We start from the raw sequence: 25,137 nt of genomic DNA on the forward strand, positions 1-25,137 counted from the left end.
AGTGAAGTGATTGTGTCTGTGATGAATCTCCTCATAAACGGCCTCAGTCGTGCTCCTGTGTCTCCTCTTAGAGAGAGCTGTGAGTGTAGAGAGACAAACCTGCTGTCAGTTCACAACACATGACTGATCACACACTGAATAAGACACAATATGACAGTCTCTGGATCTCTCCTACCTCTCCTCATCACTCTGTTCTGCTGAATCAGTATAAGCAGTGGCACTAAGAGCAGTAAGAGCACAACTCCCAGTACAATCACAAGCACAGAGAGAGACGGAGGAGTTTGTGGACGAGAGACTGATGTTGAGCTCACTGTCTGAGAAACTGGAGGAGAAGATGATGTTGTTGTGGCAGGAGTAGTGGACACTGACAAATCTGGCAAATCTTTGAAAAAGACACAAACACATTCAAAATCAAATAAAAGCAAATGATGGTTTAAATACACAAATATTATTAGCACTAAAATTACTAATATTGGTCAGTGATTTTCTGTGACCTGCACAGGTGAGTCCAGCATGATCTTTGTTGGAGCAGTCAGTGTGGTTCTTCAGGGAGAGAGGACAGTCCCACAGGTGAATCTCATTCCCTCTGCACTCGACTCTGTTCAGCCACACAACACCTTCACCAGCACCAAAGACTGAATTCCCATCAGCCCTCAGTGCTGCTCCACAACCCAGCTGTCTGCAGACCACCTGAGCATCGCTGATGTCCCACAGATCATCACAGACTGAGCCCCACACAGCGTTATGATACACCTCCAGCCTCCCAGAGCACCGGCCCTCCCCTCCACTCAGTCTGAGAGGAACATTATCTAAATCACACACATCAACATCACTGACCAGATTCAGCACATTTACAACAAAACATACTGAAACTGAACAAAGATGGCTTTAAATGTATAATTACAATTATGAATTTGATTAAGATTTTAATGCATATAATTTTTTGTTTAAATGCACATATATTAATCATTTATTTGGAAAATACAGGCTTATAATAAAATGTAAAAGTATTGTCAAAAAAACTTACTTGAACACTGTCTCTGGTGAGGAGATGGTGAGGTAGAACATGTCAGACGACTCTGAGGAGATTCAGGATTTTCCTCCACTGAGATTAAAAATGAATTGAACTGAACATTAGGATACAGAGTCATTAGTCCTGACGGCACCTCAGATCACTAGAACAGTTTCTGTTTCCCTCTTGAAATGTTTAGTGCGATATCTTTGTAAATTCATTTAGTTCTATTCATTCATATTATTATTCACAATACTGTAAATATGTTAATTATCTGTAAATGTTTATTTTGACTTTATACTATTTATTTTTTATTATTCTTAAATGTTATGATGTGTCTTGTTATATTTATATGCATGGGTGACATTGGGGGGGCATATTTTTCTCGATGTGATCCGTCGTCAGCTCCAGTCCACTACAATTTGGAGCGGTTAAGGCCCGGGTATACTTCATTTCCCACGTTCCCCTCCGTCTTGCGCACAGTTGAGCGCGCAATCCTTTCTAAAAGATAGGCTACTCCTTTGCCCATCAGCGCGGAAAGACGCGTTCGGCGCATGCAAACGCACACCGTCTGTGGTCAAAAAAATTCGGCTGCGCGGAGAGTCAAAGCTAGTCCACAGTCTAGTAAACATTTCTTGCTTGCGCTGACTGGAAACACATGAGAAACAGCAGGAGACAGGAGACATTGCAGTACTGAACACTGAACGGCCCATGCATGTGGATTTGGATAAAACAGTTAATCAATTTGATGCCATGCCCGAAAGCCGTTTATCCCTTCACAGTGGCGTATAGTTGACGGGCATGCAGGGCTATTGAATTATTTTTCTTATTATCATGATACTTTTATTATTAAATTAATATTGCAATTCATTTGCCACGCGATCTCATAGCGCATCACCACCGACGCGCTGCGAGGACAATAAAATATTAGTTATCTTACTCCTCATTTAAAGAACAACTTGTTTAACACAAAATACTTCTCGTCTCACGAAGCATACTTTTTTTTCTCACTATGGGCCGCAGGAGAAATATTAAGAAAATAATTCATTCAGATTCATCTCACATTATCTCTAAGAGAATATGCGCCGTTATTGCAGCGTCGGATGCCAAAAGCTCAGTCAGTTTTTACTTTCAGTTTCTGTAGTGAAAAACTGACTGGAGTTTGAGACTTCTTCACCCACATAACTCTTACGCAAAGTTTGCACATTGTTTGTGTGATATCACCTGGCTCGCCTTCATGGTTTAAAATGGAAATATTTTCAATATTGCGACGTGGCATTTTTCTTTATCATCAGTTGCTCGCAAAATGATGGACACTGATTCACACGTTGTCCACATAATTTCCCGTGGCCGTGATAATAAAATTAAGTGAATTATTAAATAAATGAGTAAATAAACAAGCAAAAAACGTTTTGTAGGCCTACTTGCAAAAAAAAAAAATAATAATAATTTTTAACGCGTATTTTTAACGCGTATTTAACGTGTATTTGACGTGTACTTCACGCGTGAAGTACGCGTTAAATACACGTTAAATACGCGTTAAAAATCTGCTTGAACGGGTCATTGTCATTGGCTGCTGAGAACTTGGGTCAAACCATTTCTGTGAGCCTAAGATGCCACCATTTAACATGCTAGATCAGCTTATTCTGCTCTTTTATTTGGTCATTTTGTATAATGTAATATATTTAAACTGTTTTTTAATGAAAAAATAGATTTAATTTTTCCACTTATGCATTTTTTATTTTATTATTATTTTATTTATTTTACAACGCCCTTACGTTTACTGACAATAAAATGCAGCATTATAAGCTCACTGAATGCAAGTATGCTCTCTCTCATATGACCTGCAAAGTTTTTTCTCTGGTGTGTGTTGGGGTGGGACACTGAAGAAGATTGGTATATGACTTGAGTCGATAGACCTGCTGCAAAGTTTTGTTCTAAAGAAATAGTACAGTTTAGTCATACACAAATATAATTTTAAACTGATAATAATGTAGACGCTCCCTCTGTGTTTGTGTCAGAATAGGGTGCGGAGCGCAAGCTCAAACCTTTGTGACATACTGTATCAAAACTATGTGAAATAAATTATTTCTAGTCGACTAGTAGTAGTTCATTTAAGCCATTAGTGACTAATCACATTTAAATTCATATAATTTCTTAAATACTAGAGAGAATAAACCATATTAATGAGCGTTTACGCAATATCTATATGACTCTGTGGAGTCTTGGGTAGCCTACTATATAGATATAACCCTGCATTAAGAACCGGCAAAAGTAATGATTATAAAAGTGGCAAAAAAAAAAACAAAACAAAAAAAAAACAGCAAGGAGACATTTTAATTGTTTATTAATAAACTAATGTTTTCTGAATCAGTGTCGGCTGCTAAGATGTTGACATTGCTGACTCTCATCATCTCCACAGAGATGCACATTTCATTCGATTAGGCCTACATAATCAGAGAGTAGCCTATTGAATTATTTCGTTTAAAAGTAGACATTTCACGCTTTCTGTATATTTCTCATGTATGTGAGGCAAGCAGCCTATATGCTGAGTTTCGGATCATTTAGCCTATAAGGCACGCTCCAGTTCACCTGCGAGTGATCGCGCCCGCGCATCTATGTCAGGATTATATTTTCTGCTATATTTTGCTTCTTATTTATTAAATCCAGGCAATTGGTTGATGAAACATTGATTCAAGTTAAGATACAATTTTTACAAAACGAAATTCACTTAAGTTTTGTTTTGTAGAAAGCCTTTCTTTAAAGTGAATTTCGTTTTGTAAAAATTGTATCTTAATTTTAATCAATAGGCTACTCTGTTTATGTAGAATAAACCGAATGGAATGCTCATTCTCTCTCTAAGCGCGTCCATGAGGAGACGAGGAGAGCCAATGTCAACTTCATCTTTGGAGCCGACACCGATTCAGAAAACATTACTTTATTAATAAACAATTAAAATGTCTCCTTGCTGTTTTGGTCATATTCATAAGACCAATATCGAATCCCAGGCTATATGCCTTTTTCAGTTGACACCTCCCACTCAATAAATTGCAAAAGGCTTAAAGCTTTGTGTTGCTTTTGATATGGAACAAAGACTCAGGTTTAAAATTCTGTCCATTTCATTAAGAAATTCAAGCAATAAATACCGTTTTGGCGCTCTTTAATGTGGCATAATAGATTGTTGTAGATTCTGGGTACTGCATGTGCGTTATCAAACACATAGCAAAAGATTCGTGCCAGTTTCATTTTTGTTCTGGATCTTAACCTTAATATATATGCTATATTTATGTAAATAACTGCAGGCCGCACTGCAGATAGATATGCATTTCATATGACGGAAAATCAAATTAAATCGGCTGAATTGCCTGTGCGAGCAAGCTTTAACTAATCTACAGCGCAACATCGATGCACAAAAAAAAATATTTACTAATTCAATAATTTTTTAATCAAATATTAATTTACCGAATTGAATTAGAACAGAATATAGCCTTTTAATATATGTGTTTTTTAAACGAAATAATTCAAAGCGAAAAGAAATAGGCTACTCTCTGATTATGTAGGCCTATCCGAATGAAATGTGCATCTCTGCGGAAATGATGAGAGTCAGCAATGTCAATTTTTGTTTTATTAGTAAACAATTAAAATGTCTCCTTGCTGTTTTTTGCCAGTTTCATAATCATTACTTTTGCCAGTTCTCAATGCAAGGTTTATGCGTGCCCTTGCTATATAGATATTGCGTAAACGCTCATTAATATGGTTTATTCTCTCCAGTATTTAAGAAATTAAATGAATTTAAATGTGATTAGTCACCAATGGCTTAAATGAACTAGTACTAGTCGACCAGAAATAACTTATTTTACATATTTTCGATCCAGTATGTCACAAAGGGTTTGAGCTTGCGCTCCGTTTAAATCTATATTTTAAAATTATATTACTAACCTGGGCTGCGTTTCCCAAAAGCATCGTAAGCCTAAGTTGATCGTAGAAACGATCGTACGAGTGATCTTAATATTAAGGTCTGTTTCCCAAAAGCATCGTAACTTAAGTAGCACTTGAAAATGATCGTAGATCTACGAGTGCTCTGGAGTAATCGTAAAGCCCTAAGTGCATCGTAAGAAGACAGAGTTATGAGGTCACCTACAGGACAACCGGCAGATTACACCTTTATTCAAGTGCATTGTGATAATATAAGGTTTTGATTGTACTTTATTGTACACTTTATTGTTGTTGTTTTTTTTTGTTTTTTGTTTTTTTATGAGGGCAGGTAACAAACAAAAAAATATATAAATACACATCTAAATTAAATGACAACAACAACAAAAAATGTATAAAATAAGTAATGTAGGAAATATACTTCAAAGACTGGGAAAAATAGAGATAAACTCAAAAAAATCTGTCAATGACTTGTTGACGTGCACGAAAACCAGCCATGTATTGGACATTTCTTGGTTGGCCAGCATGTGGTCCCATGCCATCTTCGTCGTCGTCCTCCTCCTCCTCCTCCTCCTCTGCCACCTCTTCATCTTCTTCCCTGTTAAGTAAGGGCACTTTCATCTGCACCGCAATGTTGTGCAACATAGCTGTTACTATTATTACTGCACAGCACTTTTGTGGAGCAAAAAGAAGACCACCGCTGGACTGGTGAATAGCCCGAAAGCGCATCTTCCACCTCCCTATTGTGCGTTCCACTATACTACGTGCAACACGGTGTGCTTCGTTGAAATCTGTGTCCCTGTCATTCATAGGATTAGCCACAGGGGTGAAGAGATATGGCCTCAGTGGGTAACCACTGTCCCCAAGCAGCCTCCACTGTCCCTGTGAGTTTTGTGCCTCCTGACCCACAGATGAATTGGTGAACATGAAGGAGTCGTGTGTGCTTCCGGGCCACCTTGCCACAATGTCTGTGATCAAACCCTTATGGTCACAGATCACCTGGCAGTTGACAGCTGCATAACCTTTGCGGCATATATATACATGGCCATCCACAGATGGTGTAAGGATCGGGATCAAGGTACCATCGATCACTCCGATGACCTGTGGGATGTGATGATGTGTTACAAAATACTGTTGTATTTCTGTGATGTCCTGTCTTAATGATGGAAATTTAATGTGTTCCACAGCAAGTGGAAGTAATGCATTGGTGACCGCTTGAACAGCTCTTGACACTGATGCTTTACTTAATCCAAGCCCATCACCAAGTACCTGGAGAAAACTGCCTGTTGCATAAAATCTCAATGCTGCTAAGAGTTGGACTTCAGGGGACAAGGCAAAATTTCTCCTGGTGGCACGCATCAGCTGAGGTCCGATGCTATTCAGCAGTTGGGCTATTTGTTCCCTTGGCAGACGGTATCTCCCAATTATAGCTATGTCATCAAGCATATTCAAGGGGTTTTGATGCTGTCTAATGAAGGCATTTAATGTCACCAATCTACTTCGTGGTCGTCTCTGTCTTTGTCTTTCTCTGAACCTTAACTGAAGAACACGCTGTAGTGCAGCCATGATTTCCTTTGCAAGTCTACTGAGGTGTAAACTCTATATACTATACTAACTTTGAAGGAACCATGTGAAGGTTATCAGGCTGTGATAATGTTCACATATCCCACTGCTTGTCACCAATTTCAGTAATCACATTAAGCCCTGCCCTGAAGAAAGTGAAGGTGTGGCATGCTTAGAAATTGTATAGATTACATATTCCTTTAATCTATCATCTGTTTGGAATGACCAGAATTTGTGCTTCTTAATATGTATACATAGAACAGTGCTGGTGAGACATGTCTGCAATAAACTTTTTTTTTGTCTGTACCTGTAGAAATGTGCTAGATGAAGTACATATATTTGTGCTACTTTCACCTTTAATATATATACTTTATATATTAGTAATATTGAAACTTACATGCTTATGAAATAATCATTAACCATTCACTTCAGAAACACTTGAAAGAACTCATTTCCTATGGTATTTCATTGGGCCTTAGGCCTTGTGTGGTTCAACAAACACATAGACATCAAAAACAATGCAATAACATAGTTTTATTCATTTGGGTAATTCAGTTCCCCAGGACCTGCAGAAGACATTGTACAGTGGGATAAGTCATAACTACATATAGAAAACATTTCACATTACACAAGAAATGACAGAAACTTAATGAATCCCCATGTAACAATAATCATATTACCTGACTCTTCTGGCAAGATAATTGGCACAGAAATGGAGGGCCTTGCAAATTTCATCTCCTCTAGTGCAAGTCTCCTCTCTTCTAAGGCCAGCTTGGCCTTCTTGAGCTCAATGAGCTGCTGTTGAAAACTGGTATCCCTCTCGTTGGCTTCTTTAAGGGATTGCCTAATGTCTTTCAAGACATCTAGTTTCTCCCTCTCCAGCTGAACTAAGTCCTGACTACAAGTACACATATCAAACTGCTGAGGTGTTGTGGCTGCAGTCTGGACAACTGAAGATGGAGGCTGAGGCCTGGGAGGGTTGTTTGGAGGAGTAGGAGATGGTATGTGCTGGGAGATGGCGGGTGAAAATAGCTCCTCTGAACATGAAGGACCTGGCTCAGGCTCAGGCTCAGGCTCAGATTGAGTTAACCCTATTGCTCCATGGATGTCAATACCACCACTAATGCCATCTGAAGCACTTGTGCCAAGTATTGACAAGGCCTTCTCTTCCTCTGCTGTGAGAAGGGGTGACTCGTTGGTCCCACCACCTGTTTTTTTAATTGCAGTCCTCTGCAGTGCCCTCTTCCTTTTTGCCAGACTTGCAAAATCCTGCCACTTCTTGCGGACCTCCTTACCCGATCTTTTAACCCCCCTGGTTGCTGTTAATTTAGTAGCAATGTCCTCCCAAATGTTTTGTTTCTCCTTATTTGTATGATGTCCTTTAAATCTGGTGAAAATTACATCTTTATTCCGCTCCACCTCCTCTAGAAGGATATTTACTTCATCTTTTTGAAAGGTATCTTTTCTTGTTTTTTTTTGTTCAGCCATTTTATCAGTGCCTCAGCCTGTAGGTAGTTGCTTTATATAGACGTGTCTTGAATGCTAATCCACATCAGATGACGATTATTAGGTGAAACGTTCAGAGGACACGATTCCTTATAAGGTTATATTTCAGCACTTCGCAAATGAACAGCGACTCTTAAGTAGCACGTAGAGCGCGTTCTCGCGCGTTCATGTTAAGGGCATTTTAACCCCAGGGCTGGGTTTCCCAATAACGATGTATCTTAGCTCTTAAGAGCGCTTTCTACGTGCAAGGTTACGAACGCTCGCTGCAATTCCACGTGCGTTTCCCAAAAATGCCCTTAACATGAACGCGCGAAAACGCGCTCTACGTGCTACTTAAGAGTCGCTGTCCGTTTCTCAAGTGCTGAATATTACCTTATAAAATCGTATCCTTTAACGTTTAGAATGGTTTAGAATAAATAAATAAATAAAGATACCTTTCAAAAAGATTAAATTAATGTTCTTCTGGAGGAGGTAGAGCTAAACAAAGATGTAATTTTCAGACGATTTCTTTAAGCTATATATATATATGTGAAGACTTCAGATGCAAAAGCCTATAAGTGCCGTCTGAAATGTTCTTCTAAAATTAGCATTTTTATCAAGCTTGTATGTTTAGGTTCAGTAATTTCACTTTAATGGCAATTAATAGGTCATTTTCTTTTCCATTAATGTGAAATAACTGAACATAAACATAGGCCTACAAGCTTGATAAAACTGTTCATTTTATAAGAAAATTTCAGATGGCACTTAGAGGCTTTTGCATCTGAAGTCTTCATATATATACACATACAGTCAAACCACAATTTATTCAGACACCTTGAACATTTCATTCATTATTACAGATTATTCACTATAGTTTTTTTTTTTTTTTTTTTTTTTTTAATGGTAGTAAAATATGACAAGATCTCAAATAACACTTTAGCAAAACATGGTCAGGTCAAAGTGTCTGAATAATTTTTGGTATATATATGTGTATATGTGTGTGTGTGTGTGTGAAATCAATCAAACTGTGATTCAGTGTTTTTGAAGTTAATATCTAAACTTGTTTATGTTTTAAAATTTAGTTTATAGTTGAAAAAAGTCAGTCACTTCAGAAACACTTGGAAGAACTCCTATAGTATTTCATAGAGCTTTAGGCCATGGGTGGTAGGCCTATATAAAGCCTATATAAAGGGTATATAGGGTGACAGTAGTACAAATTATGTACTTCATCTAGCCAAATTCTACAGGTGTACAGACAATTTTTTTATTGCAGACATGTTTTATCAGCACTATTTATGACATCATGTGTATTTTTATTTTTTTATTTTCTTCCGTTTTCTTTTCATATTAAACAACAAAGAGGATTTAAGAGGAATACAGTCAAAACCTTAGCTATGTTATACACATTGCACTTGAATAAAGGTGTAATCTGCCGGTTGTCCTGTAGGTGACCTCATAACTCTGTCTTCTTACGATGCACTTAGGGCTTAACGATTACTCCTGAGCACTCGTAGATCTACGATCATTTTCAAGTGCAACTTAAGTTACGATGCTTTTGGGAAACAGACCTTAATATTAAGATCACTCGTACGATCGTTTTTACGATCAACTTAGGCTTACGATGCTTTTAGAACAAAACTGTGTAGCAGGTCTATCATCTCTAGTCACACATCTCAGTTAGCCTATGTGTCCCCACCCCAACACACACCTGAGAAAAAACTTTGCAGGTCATATGAGAGCATACTCACATTCAGTGAGCTTATAATGCTGCATTTTATTGTCAGTAAAGGTAAGGGCGTTGTAAAAAGAAAAAAAGGCATAAGTGGGAAAATTAAATTATTTTTTCATTAAACTGCAATTTAAATATATTATTTCTAAAGATTATACAAAAATAACCAAATAAAAAGGCAGAATAAGCTGATCTAGCATGTTAAATGGTGGCATCTTAGCAGATGAATGGTACACCCCCTTAAGCTCACAGAAATGGTTTGACCCAAGTTCTCAGCAGCCAATGACAATGACCCGTTCAAACTGATTTTTAACGCGTATTTCACGCGTATTTAACGCGTACTTCACGCGTGAAGTACACGTCAAATACACGTATTTAACGCGTTGATTTTTCACGCGTATTTAACGCGTGAAATACGCGTTAAATACTCGTGAAATACACGTATTTACCGTGTTGTTGACGTGTTAAATTTCACGTGTATTTGGCCCTCATGGCCTTCCATAGGGGGGGACACGTCCCCCGCACTTTTAGAAACAGGTGATTCTGACCCCTGCTATTTTTTATTTTTTGGAATTCAGCGTGAATATTTCCGGCACCGGCAGTGTTCTCTGATTTGTTACTTAGATTTGAGTGAACTAACATTCAGCCAATCACAGAGCGAATCATCTCTTGGGCGCGTCTGCTATGAGCTTCAAATCTCTTGTTGCTGTTGTGAGTTTTCGTTCGTTCATTCACTTTGCTATCAGGCCGTCTGGGATAAAATGCACCCCAGAAAAAAGCAAAGGACGATTACATCCTTTTTTCAAACACACACTGTAAGTATGTTACAGTATGTTGCAATGACACGAATCACGCAATAAAGTTTTCATGTTATGATTTAAACTAACTGTTACTGTAACGTCAAAAGACAACAGAACCCGTATGAACCTCGTCACGCGCCGGATTCAGTGTGTTAAATGCTCTCCTACTTGTCTCTTTGTATAAAAGCGTCTGCTAAATGAGACGTAACAAATTATTGGTTTCTTCTGTCTTTTGTTGCCAACGTGCTGCTCGCGGAGTAGAATTATCCTTTCACAATAAATCAAAATTGTTTTGCACCGAATATCTTAAAATACTGTATCAAATTTAAAATATATATATTTTTATACTTTATGTAAATATTCTACTTTATGTCCTAACTGGTCTGTAGGAAAGGCAGGCTGTGACGTCACTGACAGAGAGGGGACAGTTGCTCAACCTCTCCAGAATGTGTACAGGTGCGATTTGTATAAAAAAAGCAGATTGACTATTTTAAGGCAGTGTTTTCTTAATTGGAACTGCTTGCCAACATTTTAAGGAATTACACATCAATTTAATTCCTTAAAACAAAAGATCAACCATCAATCACCTTTATTTAGTGCTTTTAATAATACAGATTGTGTCAAAGCACTGAACAGTATCAAATAGGAGAATAGAGTAATTTATAATGACAAGATTAAACACTGAATTTCCAGTTTAAGGCATTTAATTATTGAATGCAGAGACGTCATTGTCTAGGTCAGCTCAGTTTAAATAGGATCTGTGTAATCAAATCAACGATAATCGCTAGAAAAAAAAGATAACATTTTCTATTTTATGTTCAAACTGTTAAATAAAATTAGTTTTATGTATAAAGGCTGTGTGTTCCAATAGTGTTAACTACTGTATTAATTAATGTATAATTATAATTATATTAATTAATGTATATTAATGTATAATTCAGTTTGGAAGTTTTGATTAAAAATCTCACTTCGATCTTGAAAATATTAAAAACTTGTAAATATATTTTTTTAGGTGTTATTGATATATTTTCATAAAATGTATGCTGTATAAAATTACTGTAGATGTAATCTGTATACTCATTTAACACAACTATTAAGAAGTAAGAAAAGTTATTGTTCAAATGTAGTGCAACTGAAATATTTTAAATATCATAAAATATCTTTATCTAAATAAAGTATAGATGGTCTCACATTGGTCTCAAAGTCCTGCAGTATTTTTAAATTTTGAGGATGATTTCACAAAAATAGGTTCCTGTAAGCTATCACGGCATGTTCCCAAAATTGCCACTAGGGTGCTGTAAAATGCCAATTGGTATTCTATTTAGAATTTATTATTATGAATATCAGCTTTGGGTCACATCACCATACAGCTGTCCCCCCCACTTTTAAAATGGCTGCTACGCCCCTGACTGGAAGCTTCAATACCAAGGTAAATTACTTGTGTGTGCAAGTACACTTGGCAATGAAGCAATTTCTGAATCTGATTCTGAAAACATCTCTCAGTGAAACATCATCAGTGTGAAAAATAATTTAAAACTCATAAATTTTAGGCTCTTTCCATCAGCTCAGTTTAGTTTTCCAGAAAGAGTTTACTCACCACATTATAAACATTGTTTTTAAAGAAACCTGACTGTTGAGATCATCATTTAAATATCATCTCACTTGAGCAGGTGATTTTGGCCACTTCATCTTTACCACAGTCATTCTGTCCCCAGGGTGAAGATGGACACTGCCACAGATTTGAATCATGTGGTCGACATTTCACTTCATCCATCCAGTTAGGAGCTGATTTCACTCTTGGTGTAGAATCAGACAAAACACCAGATCTTCCACAGTTCAGCTCTTGACAGATCAGACTCACTGTGTCTGTTTCCATCTGATTCAGCACACATTACCCCAGGATCCATTGTAGAAAACCTCCACATTCCCTTCACAGCCCTCAGTTAACCTGATCTCTTTAAACTCTAGATGGAGAAGGATGAGAATCAACTTCAACTAAATAAATTATTGATGAGAATTGTAAAAAAAAATAAATAAATAACAAAAATGCTACATATACAAAAAATATGGAAAAAGTTGTGTATTAAAACCACTGCAATCCAGGTTTTGCTAAACCAAAAATATCACCTAAAATTAACTGGTTAATACAAGTCTAATGCATGCTGCAAACACTGATATCATGTACACAGTGTATATTTACAGATGCATAATATATTATACAAAATATACTACTTGATTCTGCTTGGTCAATAAAAACATTTAAAAAAATGATCATCATCCATGGCAACACATTATATCAGACTGACATTGCAGTCATACAGTCATAGTTGAAAAATAAACTCCTTTAAGATGATACTAGACCCATCAGCTCCTGATCATCCTGGAGTTATTTAAAAATGACCAGCTGTACATTATCATGGGCTATTTTGTGAAAAACAATTAAATGTATCTTTGAAAATCATTTACATTACTTTACTGTTTACCTGAGCACACGACTCCTACATCCTCCTTGTGTTGACAGTCATGTTTTCCCCAGCCTGGAGAAGAGCAGCTCCACAGGGACGTCTCATTCCCCTCACACTCCACCTCATCCAGCCATATGGGTCCAGAACCAGGACCAAACCAGGCTGGTACCTGCTGGTTACTGAGGGCCACTCCACACTGCAGCTGTCTGCACACCACATGGGCATCTTTAATATCCCAGGAGTCATCACACACTGTCCCCCAGGAGCCGCTGTGAAAAACCTCCAGCCTCCCTGCACAGTCTCCCCCAGAACCCACCAGCCTGATGGACCCGCGACCTGATATTCAGAGAAAGAGAAACACATTAGTGATCACTAACAACTGAAGAATCTGCCCAGATGTTGCTCTTCTCACCAAGGCAGGTGATTGACAGCTGTTGTGTGGAGCTGCAGTTGAGAGTTTGTGGAGAGCTGCAGTTCCCCAGATGAGCTTCACTCCCAGAGCACTGGAAGCCCGTCACACACTCATGACTGTGTTCAGGACTGGATGAAGAGGAGCCGGAGAAGTTCAGCACAGAGCCACAGCCCAGCTGTCTGCAGACCACAGAGGATTCAGTGAGACTCCAGGAGTCCAGCAGAACTCTCCTCCAGACCTGATGGATGGAAACTTCCACCTCCCCCTCACACTGTCTCTCTCCAGACAACCGCACAAGACCATCATGAACAGCCAGAGAGGAACCTATGGAGAAGATGTCATGTTTTACTAAAATAAGTAAATTCAGAATATAGTGAAATAGTGTTTATATATTATACAGAGAGTTTTTGGTACCATAATGGTCTCAGTGTCAAATAAGTTTACCAGAGCAGATGACTCCAACATCTCGTCTATGAGAACATTCAGCTCGACTCCATGAAGAGATGGAACATTCTGAGAGTTTTGTTTCATTCCCGTCACAATCAAACACATCAGCCCAGATTTCACCACTTCCCTCTCCAAACCAGTCTGATCCCACAACAGACACAACAATCCCACAATTCAGCTGTCTACAGAGGACACTGGCAGCTCTCATATCCCAGCATGCATCACACACTGTGCCCCATTTACTGAAGTACTGACGCTCAACTCGACCAGAACAGATGTCAGGACCATTGACCAGTCTGAGGTCAGTGTAACCTGGACAAAGAACAAAGTTTAGTTAAACAGATGATGAAACATGCAAATCAAACCAAGAAGAAACCGATCAGATAATTACATTCTAGTTTAACAATTAGATTTCTCTATTGAAAGGCTGAACTTTGACATTTTACCAGAACAAATCAGTCCAACGTCGTTGTCGTGGGTGCAATTTATATTATGTAAAGATGATGATTTACAGCGTTGAATGTGTGATTCACTTCCTCTGCAGTGAATCTCTTTTGATCCAATCTGATAATTTCCTTTTCCAAAAGCATCTTCTCCCAGCACCTGTACAGGAGCCCCACAGTCCAGCTCTCGACACACAACCTCTGCATCCTGCTGGTCAAAGGCAGCAGCACACACTGAAACCCATCGTCCTCCAAAATACATCTCCACTCTCCCAGAGCACAGGTGAGATCCGTCCACAAGTCTTGACCTTCCGTAGTTTATGGTTTCTGATTATATTTATACAACAGAGAAAACTATATGTCATTATGATTGTGATATAGACATAAAACAACAGAAAGTCCTTTAATTAATAATGGATTTTTGTAATAGATGAAAGTAAATGCTAATCATCAAATAATTTCTTATGAATTGCTCTGAATATAAAGCTCCAAAGTTGGGACATTTTGTAAAATTCAATAAAAACCAAAATCTGTAATTTGTTAATCCTCTTGAATCTTTTTTAACTGACAAAAGTACAAAGAAAAGATTTCTGATGTTTCTGCTGACCAACATAATTGTATTTCGTAAATATAACAAATTTTAATTTTGATGCTGTAACACACTTAAAAAACGTAAATAAAAGTGAAAAGATTATATAATATCCAAGTTACACTGTTTTTAAAACAGTTCACAGTGAGCAGGTGAATTGGTAACAGGTCAGGGGATCATATTTGGGTGTAAAAGAGCTTCTCTGTCTTTGCAAGCAAAGATGGGTCACGGCTCTCCACTTTGTACCAAATTTCATGAGAGAATTGTCAAATAATTCAAAAATCACATGTCTTAAAGCAAGATTGCAAAGTATTTATGTCTTTCACCACCTAGCATATATAATATTGTAAAAAGATTCAGGGTATCTATTCAGAGAAATCTAGGGCAAGGTATAGGACACCTCAGTTGAATGTGTGTGACCTTTGACCCCTCAGACAGCACTGCATTAGAAAACATCATTCTACTTTGTTAAATATAGCCACATGGGCTCAGGAATACTTTGGAAAACCTTTGTCACTGAACACAGTCTGCTGCTGCTTCAAGAAAAGCATCTTGAATCTCTGTTACACGAGGAGAAAGCTTGTAGAAATCTGTTCAATGCAGAGATGGCGGTGAGTTCTCTGGGCCCGAATTCATCTCAGATGATCTACAAGACAATGGAAATGTGCTACATGTGGTCAGATGAGTCAGTCCATGTTTAAGCTTGTTTTTGGAAAAAAAGGGATGGCATTTTGAAAAAATCAGGTTCTCAGTCCCAAAGACGAAAGTCCCATCCAAACTTACATCAGCGACAGGTGCAAAATCAAACATCTGTCATGGTATGGAGGAGCATCAGTGCAAACGGCATGAGTGACTTCATATGTGTGCAGGAATCACTGACATGGAGAATATTGGGATTGTACAGAGACATAAACTGCCATCAAGATCACATGTTTCCTGGGAAGCAAGATAACACCAGGCCTCATTCTGCACGTGCTCAGAGTGGTTTCTAGACCATAGAAGAGATGTGCTTTACTGACTGCTGTTCAGATCTGTCTCTTATTGAAAATGTACAGCCATCATGAAGAAGAGAATCAGACAACGACGATCACAGACTGTTAAGCAGATGTCTTGTATCAGGAGAGATTGGGTAAAAATGACACTTGAAAAACTGGAACAATTAGTATCCTTCAATTCCCAAATGATTAAATATTGTAATTGAAAGGAAAGGTGATGTGACACAGTGGGAAACATGACTCTGTCCCAAGTTTGTTTGGAGTGTGTTACATCATCAAAATCAAAATTTGTTTATACTTACAAAAAACAATAAAGTTGTTCAGTGAAAACAATGAAAATTTTTTCTTTGTACTTTTGTCAGTTAAATAAATGTTAAAGAGAATCAACAAATCACTGATTCTTAATTTTATTGCATTTTACAAAATAATCCAACTTTTCTGTAATTGGGGTTTTAAATGACACTGAATAATTTTAAATTGCATGTACGATACATTTGGAGGTCTGATCAGAGATTAATTAACATGATGATGTATGGAGCAGCTCACCTGAACATCTGACTCCAGCATCTTGATAATGACCACAGTAATTATGAACACCCCATCCTAATGATCCACAGTTCTTCAGTGTTGACTCTGATCCACTACAAGCCACATAATCCATCCAGATTGGTCCTGATCCTTGTCCAAATTGAGCCTTACTCACAGCCTCTAGAGCCTCTCCACATCCTATCTCTCTACACACCACTGCAGCATCAGTCTCATCCCAGTTATAACTACACACTGTTCCCCACAGACCAGCATGATGAACCTCCACTCTCCCACTGCAGGGACTGTTACCATTAACTAACCTAACAGTCTCCAAATCTGTACATGAAAGAGAGAGAAAGAGTTTAACCACAGTAGAAGTAGAACATACAGTCATCTGTAGAGTACTAAGTCAATAAACATGAGATATATACATAAAAAAACTGTTAAATACAAAAAATATTACAAACTTGACAACTAAAGCTGCATAAGAGTATATTACAAATAATCTTGTCATCATTAAATTGGTTGGCTGTAAAAGTTCAATGTCAATGTCAATTTTATTTCTATAGCACAACTAAACACAACACCAGCTGACCAGTGTGAAAGCTGTAAAAGTTAAAATCATTTATCAAATATAATTAATAAATGAATAATCTAGTGTCACAAGAGCTTATTTATATTACACAGGCCTCTATTCAGTTTCTAGTGGTCTAATGCCATCATAGATAAACTGCTTAATTACACATGTACAATTTCACATCTTTACAATCTATTTTGTACTCACCAGATGTTGTTAGAGTGACTATAGAGGAGAGTAAAACGAGTGTCAGACATCCCTCCATCTTCTTCTGCTCGTCACACTGTTTGTTTGACTCTGTTTCTCCTTCTGCTCCCTCAAACACACTGAAGAAACTGGCTCCTGTCAGTCCCCTAAAGAGAGAGAGACTCTCACAGCTGCCAATGACACTCACTGTTACCTTATTAGACACAACAGAGGAAATCATCAAACACAATCACTGACAAATCAGAAAGCAGCATTTTTATTTTCTCCATATATATCAATAAAGTGTGAGCGCTGATGAGCGGGACTCCTCCTCCAGCGTGAAGAGACACTTCACTGAGGACAGACTCGTGTCAGTCATATGTCAGCGTGGAGATAAAGTCACACTAAACTTAAAGAGATTGAGAGAGAAACACTGCAGGTTATATTCAGCATCAAAGCCTGGATCTGCACACACAACACACAACACTGATGACTGTTTCTGTAAGTCTGATCACTTACTGACAATTGTAACTTAGTAGAAGTAGAACTTTTTTCATTAATTATTTTAATCTTATTGTTTCTGGATAAAGTATGCTATACATGGATTTTACAGCTTTGTTCTTTTATTGTAAAATATTTGATTACACTATACACTCTAAAAAAATGCTGGGTTAAAAACAACCCAAGTTGCGTTGAAAATGGACAAACCCAGCGGTTGGGTTAAATGTTTGCCCAACCTGCTGGGTAGTTTTATTTAAACCAACTATTGTTTAAAAATTGCTATATGGCTAGCTTAAAATGAACCCAAAATAGTCGGGAAATTAAAAACCAGATGCAATTAGAGGCAACAATAATAGACAAAAGGTGAATGTTTATTAATAAGCTTTAATATTTTATTAATATAAATTTAATAGTTTAATAGTTTATTAATATAAATTTATTAATAAGCAATTTAATAAATGTTTATTGTTTAATAATTATTCGTTGAACATTAATAAATGTTCATTTACAACATACTTTGGGTAAATTTTAATTAAGCAATACAGTAATTTTTAAACAATAGTTGAGTTAAATAAAACTACCCAGCAGGATGGGCAAACATTTAACCTTACCGCTGGGTTAAAACAACCCAATTGCTGGGTTTGTCCATTTTCAACCCAACTTGGGTTGTTTTTAACCCAGCATTTTTTAGAGTGTAGTATAAACTATAGTATAAACAGAAGTGTTTTTAAATAAATTAAATATTATCTACATAAATAAGTAAACCTTAGAGAATAATAAACAACATCAATAAACATGTTTAATGCTGCAATGCTGTATTTGTCCAGCAGATGGCAGTAAAACACCTCTTATTGAAGACTACAAGGGTCTGTCCCTGTGTTGAGCATGAAGGAGTGTGAACATGTTTCAGGACAGAAATCAATGGTTTTTCTTCTCTTACAGCAACATTTATAAGTAACTTGTTTCATGTAGAGCTCATTTTCACTGCACATTAATTTACACTTTATCTGCTGTTGTAACAGACTATAGTCTATGCACAGAGGGACAGAATGCACTCTTAGCCCGGATTTTATATTTACTTAAAAATATAATTACAATATACTTAAAATATTTAAGTTTGGTTGCATTACTTATAAAATATAAGTAAATTCTACTAATTTGTGGGTGTATTTGAATGTGTTAATAAATATAAGTTAAATGCACTTAAATTATGAAGTTTTTCTCCTGACCACGCATCCTTCACACTGGTTTGCGGCAGGTAATGACGCCATTTTGTCGTAGTGTGTGTGAATTCAAGGAGCTGTTGATGAGCAGTTGGAACATTTGTTTTGGCTGTTCTACAGACATTTTTTCCTAACATTTACCTTTTTATAGTTTTTCACCAAAGGAGAAAATCACAATTTTTAAGTTACCATCATCGAGGGTCAGGGTTTGTTTTAGTTGAGCTGTTGACCCTTAACTTCTTAATATTAGATTTTGTTTGGGCAGTTTTAACTGCAATAAAACCAACCAGACAAGCAACGTTAAAAGATGATCAGGTGGTGTTGGTTATGTAATCACTTAATCATTATTTGATCTGAATCACTGAACTCATTTAGAGTCCAATCTCTGAGTTAGAGTTACATTATTGATTACAGCAGCACTGTGATTCTACAGCAGATGATCAACTTCTATAATATATATATTTTTTTTAAGTTGTCCTTATCACAAAAAATATATATATATATATTTTAGGCACATACAGACATCAAGAATCAGCCTGTGAATCTCAACGACGGTGACAAGCAACATGTTCTGATAAACAGATCAACTCTGAACATTAGAAAACAAGCTGCTAAAAAGTCACAGAAAAACAGCAAAATTTAAATAGTGAGAATAAAGAAATTACTAAGACAATTCAGCTCATAATTTATTCATGCAGCAATGCATGATGGGAGGCATGGATGAATTTTGATTGGTGGCAAGTTAACTTTCTTAGTACATTGAACTTAAATATACTAGTTGTAATAACTACAAAGTAATTAATATTACAAAACATTTTAAGTTAAATGAACTTGAATTATTAAGTTCACATTACTTAATCATTACTTAATTTTTTTAGGGCAACCAGTTTCCTCAAATTTTTTAAGTAAATTCAACTTATCAGGGCTAACAGTGTGTCATCTTTAGCAAGAGTGATTTAATATCAGGTTTTTCACTGACAAACTTTAAATTTGCCCTGTAATCTTGAATATTTGGTCTTTTCATGCGACTTTGATGCTTCATTCTATAAGAAACATTTAGTATTACATAATAAAAAAAATCTCATAACAGATACAGGTTTGTTCCTCGTATTAGTAAAATATATTTTCAGCATAAAAAAGTTTCACCAATAAACAGAACTTCATGGAATGTAACTCAGAACAGCATGTATACATTAACATATACTTTGTATTGACTGAAAATTATACAAGATAAAATTCTTATTGTATTAACACTGCAATTTCAGTAAGACAACATTTGTAATGTCTCCTTAATGCATTCTAATACATATTTTCTTCAATTAATAAACTCTTATAACAAAATAAAGTGTTGTCTTTACTGTATCTTTTCCACCCTTTTTCTTTTTTTCAGTTGGCACATATGAATACAAACTCTAACTGCAGGTGAACAAATATACCAACTAAATTTCCCTGAGAATGGAGGTGAGTATTACTGAACATAGTCTTTAAGGTAGTGAGGTCTAATCACTTTTCTTCCAGACTTTGTTATAGAAACAACAGGAGTGTCTGTGCTTTGTTTGAGTCTGTCACACTGTCTCTGTTCACCAACAAGTCTCTGTTTTTTCCTCTACTGTGTTTCTGTCCCTCCTGAGGTGTCGGCGGTTTCTCCTCAGAATGAGTCGAGCTGGACGTCATCAGACCTGCAGTCCACAGGATTCACAACTGTCGCTTTTCTCCATGTTTTGTTCCTCTGGCTGGACATGGACTCTGTTTCCTTGTTTTAGAGGATCTAGATCTGTTGCATGTCTGTTATAATAAGCAGCCTGACGGTTCTTGTTTTCAATCCGTCCTTGTCGAGTGTGAATGACCTTTGGTTGCAGCAGGTTATCATGAGCATCAGAGATCTGGTTCTCCTACTGAACAATCGCTGTGCTGGACTTGCTTTGATCCATTGCGATGGTGTGTTTCTCTGATCAATCATGGTGAGGTTTAGAAATCAGAGAGTTAATCAACAGTGATCAGGTAGTTTCTGTTGTCTAAAGTGAATATATCTGTCCACACCTTAGACCATGAGTTACTGGGTAGTTTGTGAGACCACAGAGTCTCCTTCTGCTATTTCACATCCATCTACAGATGTCACATTTCTCTATGAATGTCTTTATCTGATCATTCATCCCCATCCAATAAACACATTCTCTTGTCCTTCTTAGGAATCCCTCTATGATCAAATGTGAGTGAATGCGCTGAACAATGACACCTCTGAGAGCGTCAGGATTACAACTCTCTCCTCTGAACACAATTCACTCTGTCCACTCAGTTCCTCCTGAAAAGAGTGGTAATGTCATTTGGCAAGTCTTTTTTGATCATTGGTCAACCTTCCTGGATGAATCTGATCAGTGTTTGCAATTTTCTGTCTTCACTTGTTTCCTCTCTGATGGCCTGGAGTCTTTCTTCTGCTATATGTACATGCTGAACCGTGTTTATGCTTTCAATCTCCATTTCTACTGAACTCTCTGATGCATGTTCAGGTTAGTATGAGCGGCTCAGCATGTCAGATAGCAACATGTCCTTCCCTGGGATATAATTGACTTCACTGTCATATCTCTGTAGTCTGGCATCTTCTCAGAGATCTGTTGAGTGGTCTTGGATCTGTGCATATCCTGAGGTTTCCTGATGACAATATCAAGACTGTTAATCCACTCTGTGCTGCAGTCTACTGGTGTGATGATCCCTCTTCACTGAAGATCATTCAGCTCTGATTTAAGTGGCGCCATCATCGCCACAGGGATCCTTCTCTCTTGCAGTTTACAGCTCTTTTATCTCTATATTCTCACAGCGTCCTCTGTCACTCATCCTTCAATCGCTCTGTTGTCCTGCAGATTTGCACACACTTTTCCAAAGTCAAATCCTGCTCCCTTAAAAGTCTGTCTCTCAAAACAGAGCTGGATATGCCGCAAATATTTCTATCGCGGATCAGAGTCTTTGATCTGGAGATCATTCTTAAGTCCGTTTCATATTTTGTCAATGTTCTCATCAGAGCTGATTTCTGACAAAAAACGGCACCTTTCTGTCTCGTTCACTTTTGGACTGCAGTGGTCATCCAGTGCACTTGTTTATCTGGTGTCGAGGTTGGGATCAGGGTCTCACACAGCTCTGAAAACATTCAGCTTCTCCAGAGTCCGCCAAAGTAAGATTCATATACAAAGTGAACTCTTCTTTACACAATTTTGCCAGATTAGTTGAGTTTGCCAACATGTTTCAGTCTATCCTCTATTACAAATGTAATGGACGGTTAACGCCAATCTAGTTGCATCAAGGGTGTAACTTTGGTTTGAAAAGTGGGGGGGACACACATCCTCTAGGGGGGTCCGGAGGCAAGCCCCCCCGAAAGAAAATTTTGTACATTTTAAAGATCTGGTAAACTTTGAGAGTTCAAAAAAAAGAGCGCCAACCCATGTTCAATATCCAAATTGAACAAAGAAAAAGTCTGTGCATTGAGTTGTACCTGAATCCACTGTTAAAAATAAATCATCCACCCACCAAACACCCGATGATATTCTCTGATTTAGATATCTGAACCTGATCATCCCATTACAATTGTTCACATGCCCCCCTGTAGGAAAGCTTACATTTTAAATTTAAATGCATAAATCTGGTGCATTCTGAGAGCAAAATCAAGTGACTCAATGAAGAAATTTGTTCTCTTGTAAACAATTTTGTGCTCTAATAGTATCTATTTATTGGTGATGGTAGGGCACATTAGTCATGTACACAGCATGTAGTAGGCTAAAAGATAGTTCATAAGTGGTCAAACATGTAGAGTACACATTTAAACCATTAAAAATATGTAGCAAAAGAGGTTACCTTTGTTGAATTAATTTATTAGCAGGAGGGGCCTGTATCCATACATCAGTATTTGTGCAACTAGTGGTCACTCTTTGACAATCCAGAAAACAACAAATGAATAAAAATATATAATCATAAGCTGAACAATAAATAAATAAATAAACTAGGTAAGTATATAATTCAGCAGCAAACTTTGCACAGTAATTTTATAAAATCCAAATGTTAACAAAAAGTTTAAAATTACTATTTGTATTCTTATAAAATGAAGAAAAAAAATAGATTATATTTATAGCTATGTATATAATTATATGTATTTATATTAATGTAAGATTAAAAGACATTTATTTTTAAATGTATTGTGCAGCTTTTTAATGGGGCAACAAGATATGATAAATACGACAGAAAAAAAAATATGCTATTAATAATCTTTCAGTGTGCAAAACCATGATAATATGAAACGCTTCAAAACAACAGTAAAAACCGCTTGAAACAATATCGAGTCAGAGCGCGCAGTTTCGCTGAGCATTAGAAATGTTTGGCACAAAGAGATTCCCTGTGTACATCTGCATCAAACAGTCATGACATCGTTTAGAAACAGCATTAAACTCCAGCAAGATCAAGTTAGTTTATGCCAATCCACAGCCCTTTATCTACATATCAAGTATTATAATCGAATAGTTTTACCGTGCTGACTGTCTGAACGCGACGCGCTGTTTGAGTGCTGAACAGAGAATGATTGACAGCTGCAGCGGAGGGAAGAAGAGTTTCCATGACCTTAAAAGTTAACGATGTACATATTCTTCTGTCCCTCACATGAAGCTATGGAATGGCTTCAGATGACTTTGAATATAGTGCACGAAAACTTAATTGGGGCTAGTCTATTTCTTTAGCTCCATTAGGCCTACTCCCACTTTTGCCGTATAAAATACCTGCTCATTAGAACCTTCACTGAGCTATTTGTAGAGTGTGCATGCAACGTTCTTGGACGCGCGCATCGACACAGGCTCTCTGTTCTGCTCCTCAATGACGGCGTTCGGTTAAAAAAATCATAAATTAATTTGAAAGTGGGGGGGACACAAACGGGATTTTGAAAAGTGTCCCCAGTGGAAATTACGCCATTGAGTTGCGTACATTTAACTTTATTAAACACAACAAACCCGGCCTGTACTATCAGATATAAAACAACATCATAAGACGACTGGTGTCACACTGAATACAGTCCGTGCTGCAACAACAACCAGCCCAACACTCTCAGCAGAGCATTTAAACGACAGTTTAAACTTCACTCGTTTACTGGATTTAATTACAAAACGTTTATATAAACTTTTTTAAATATATTTATTTATTTATTGTAAGAACAGACCTGGAAGAGTAAAATGTTTTATTGTTCAGGTAAGAGCTGTAATTCTGTATTTTAATTGTAAAAAAATCTCTCTAGGCTGTAATAAGTTAGTTTACATGTCAGTTTAGTTTGAGTCTTCAGTATTTCATCATGAATTTAGTTTAATGTCACAAATTACACAGAGCTCTGGCATTCAACTCTTATTTATTGTTAAACATTGAGAACTGTCTGTCAATCATGTAAAAGATAATTTTAAATAAAAAATATTAAATACTTGATTTCCCCTCATCCAAACAATTTCACTCACATTCTTTGAAACAGGCCTATAGTGAGTGACGAGATTCAATCAGTTTTAGACAGACATAAAGATAATATAAATATACGGCGGTTCTTATGATATCGAAAATGGTATTGAATATCGATACTTTACAAGGTAGAAACTCCAGTATCGTGACAACACTAGTGTAGGGGCCACAAATTATTGAACATTTTCAAAGGGTGTCGTGACTGAGTCGAGAAACACTGCTGTATGAAACATGAAAAGAGTGAATTTATAGAGCAGTGCATCTAAAGTCACCGATGTTTAAGAGGAAAATCTGCTTTGTTTTCTTAATTTCCCAAATGTTACTTGTGAATAATCCCTGTTTAGAGGCGTAATGTAATTCTCTAATGCTGTTTTATCAATGTCCAGTGAAGCTTATAGTTAACTGAGGAAAAGAAAATGACAACATCAGCTGTTGAAGAGAAAAACCAAGAAGAGTCAAACAAACCTCAACCTGCAGATGGCGCTATTGCTGCAGAAGATTTAAGATCAGAGCAAATAATTCAGACTAAAAACTGGTTAAAGTTGTTTAAAGCATTTTAAAGTAAAATGAACATCACACAATAAACTGTGCAGTTTGGGTAAATGTTTTTTTAGATGTCTACACATTTGCATACCTTTGTCTCTCCCAGAAACATTACATTTTTGTAAATAAAATATTAAATTGTGCTCTATTTAAGTTAATTCAAGCTGACATACACAAGAACTAATGCTGGTAGTTTATGGAAAACATGATAACTTATAATATCTATTAAGTGGT

The 25,137-nt window shown here is 36.9% G+C and overlaps 2 pseudogenes; both read right to left on the reverse strand.

Moving 5' to 3' along the window:
- LOC137024539 (antigen WC1.1-like) overlaps positions 1 to 16,713 on the reverse strand; it is a 48,069-nt pseudogene extending 31,356 nt beyond the window's left edge.
- An 8-nt stretch (positions 16,714 to 16,721) lies between these two features.
- Positions 16,722 to 25,137, reverse strand: part of LOC137024541 (uncharacterized) — a 101,531-nt pseudogene continuing 93,115 nt past the window's right edge.

Source organism: Chanodichthys erythropterus, chromosome 8, assembly GCF_024489055.1.
Source record: "Chanodichthys erythropterus isolate Z2021 chromosome 8, ASM2448905v1, whole genome shotgun sequence".
Lineage (NCBI taxonomy): Eukaryota > Metazoa > Chordata > Actinopteri > Cypriniformes > Xenocyprididae > Chanodichthys > Chanodichthys erythropterus.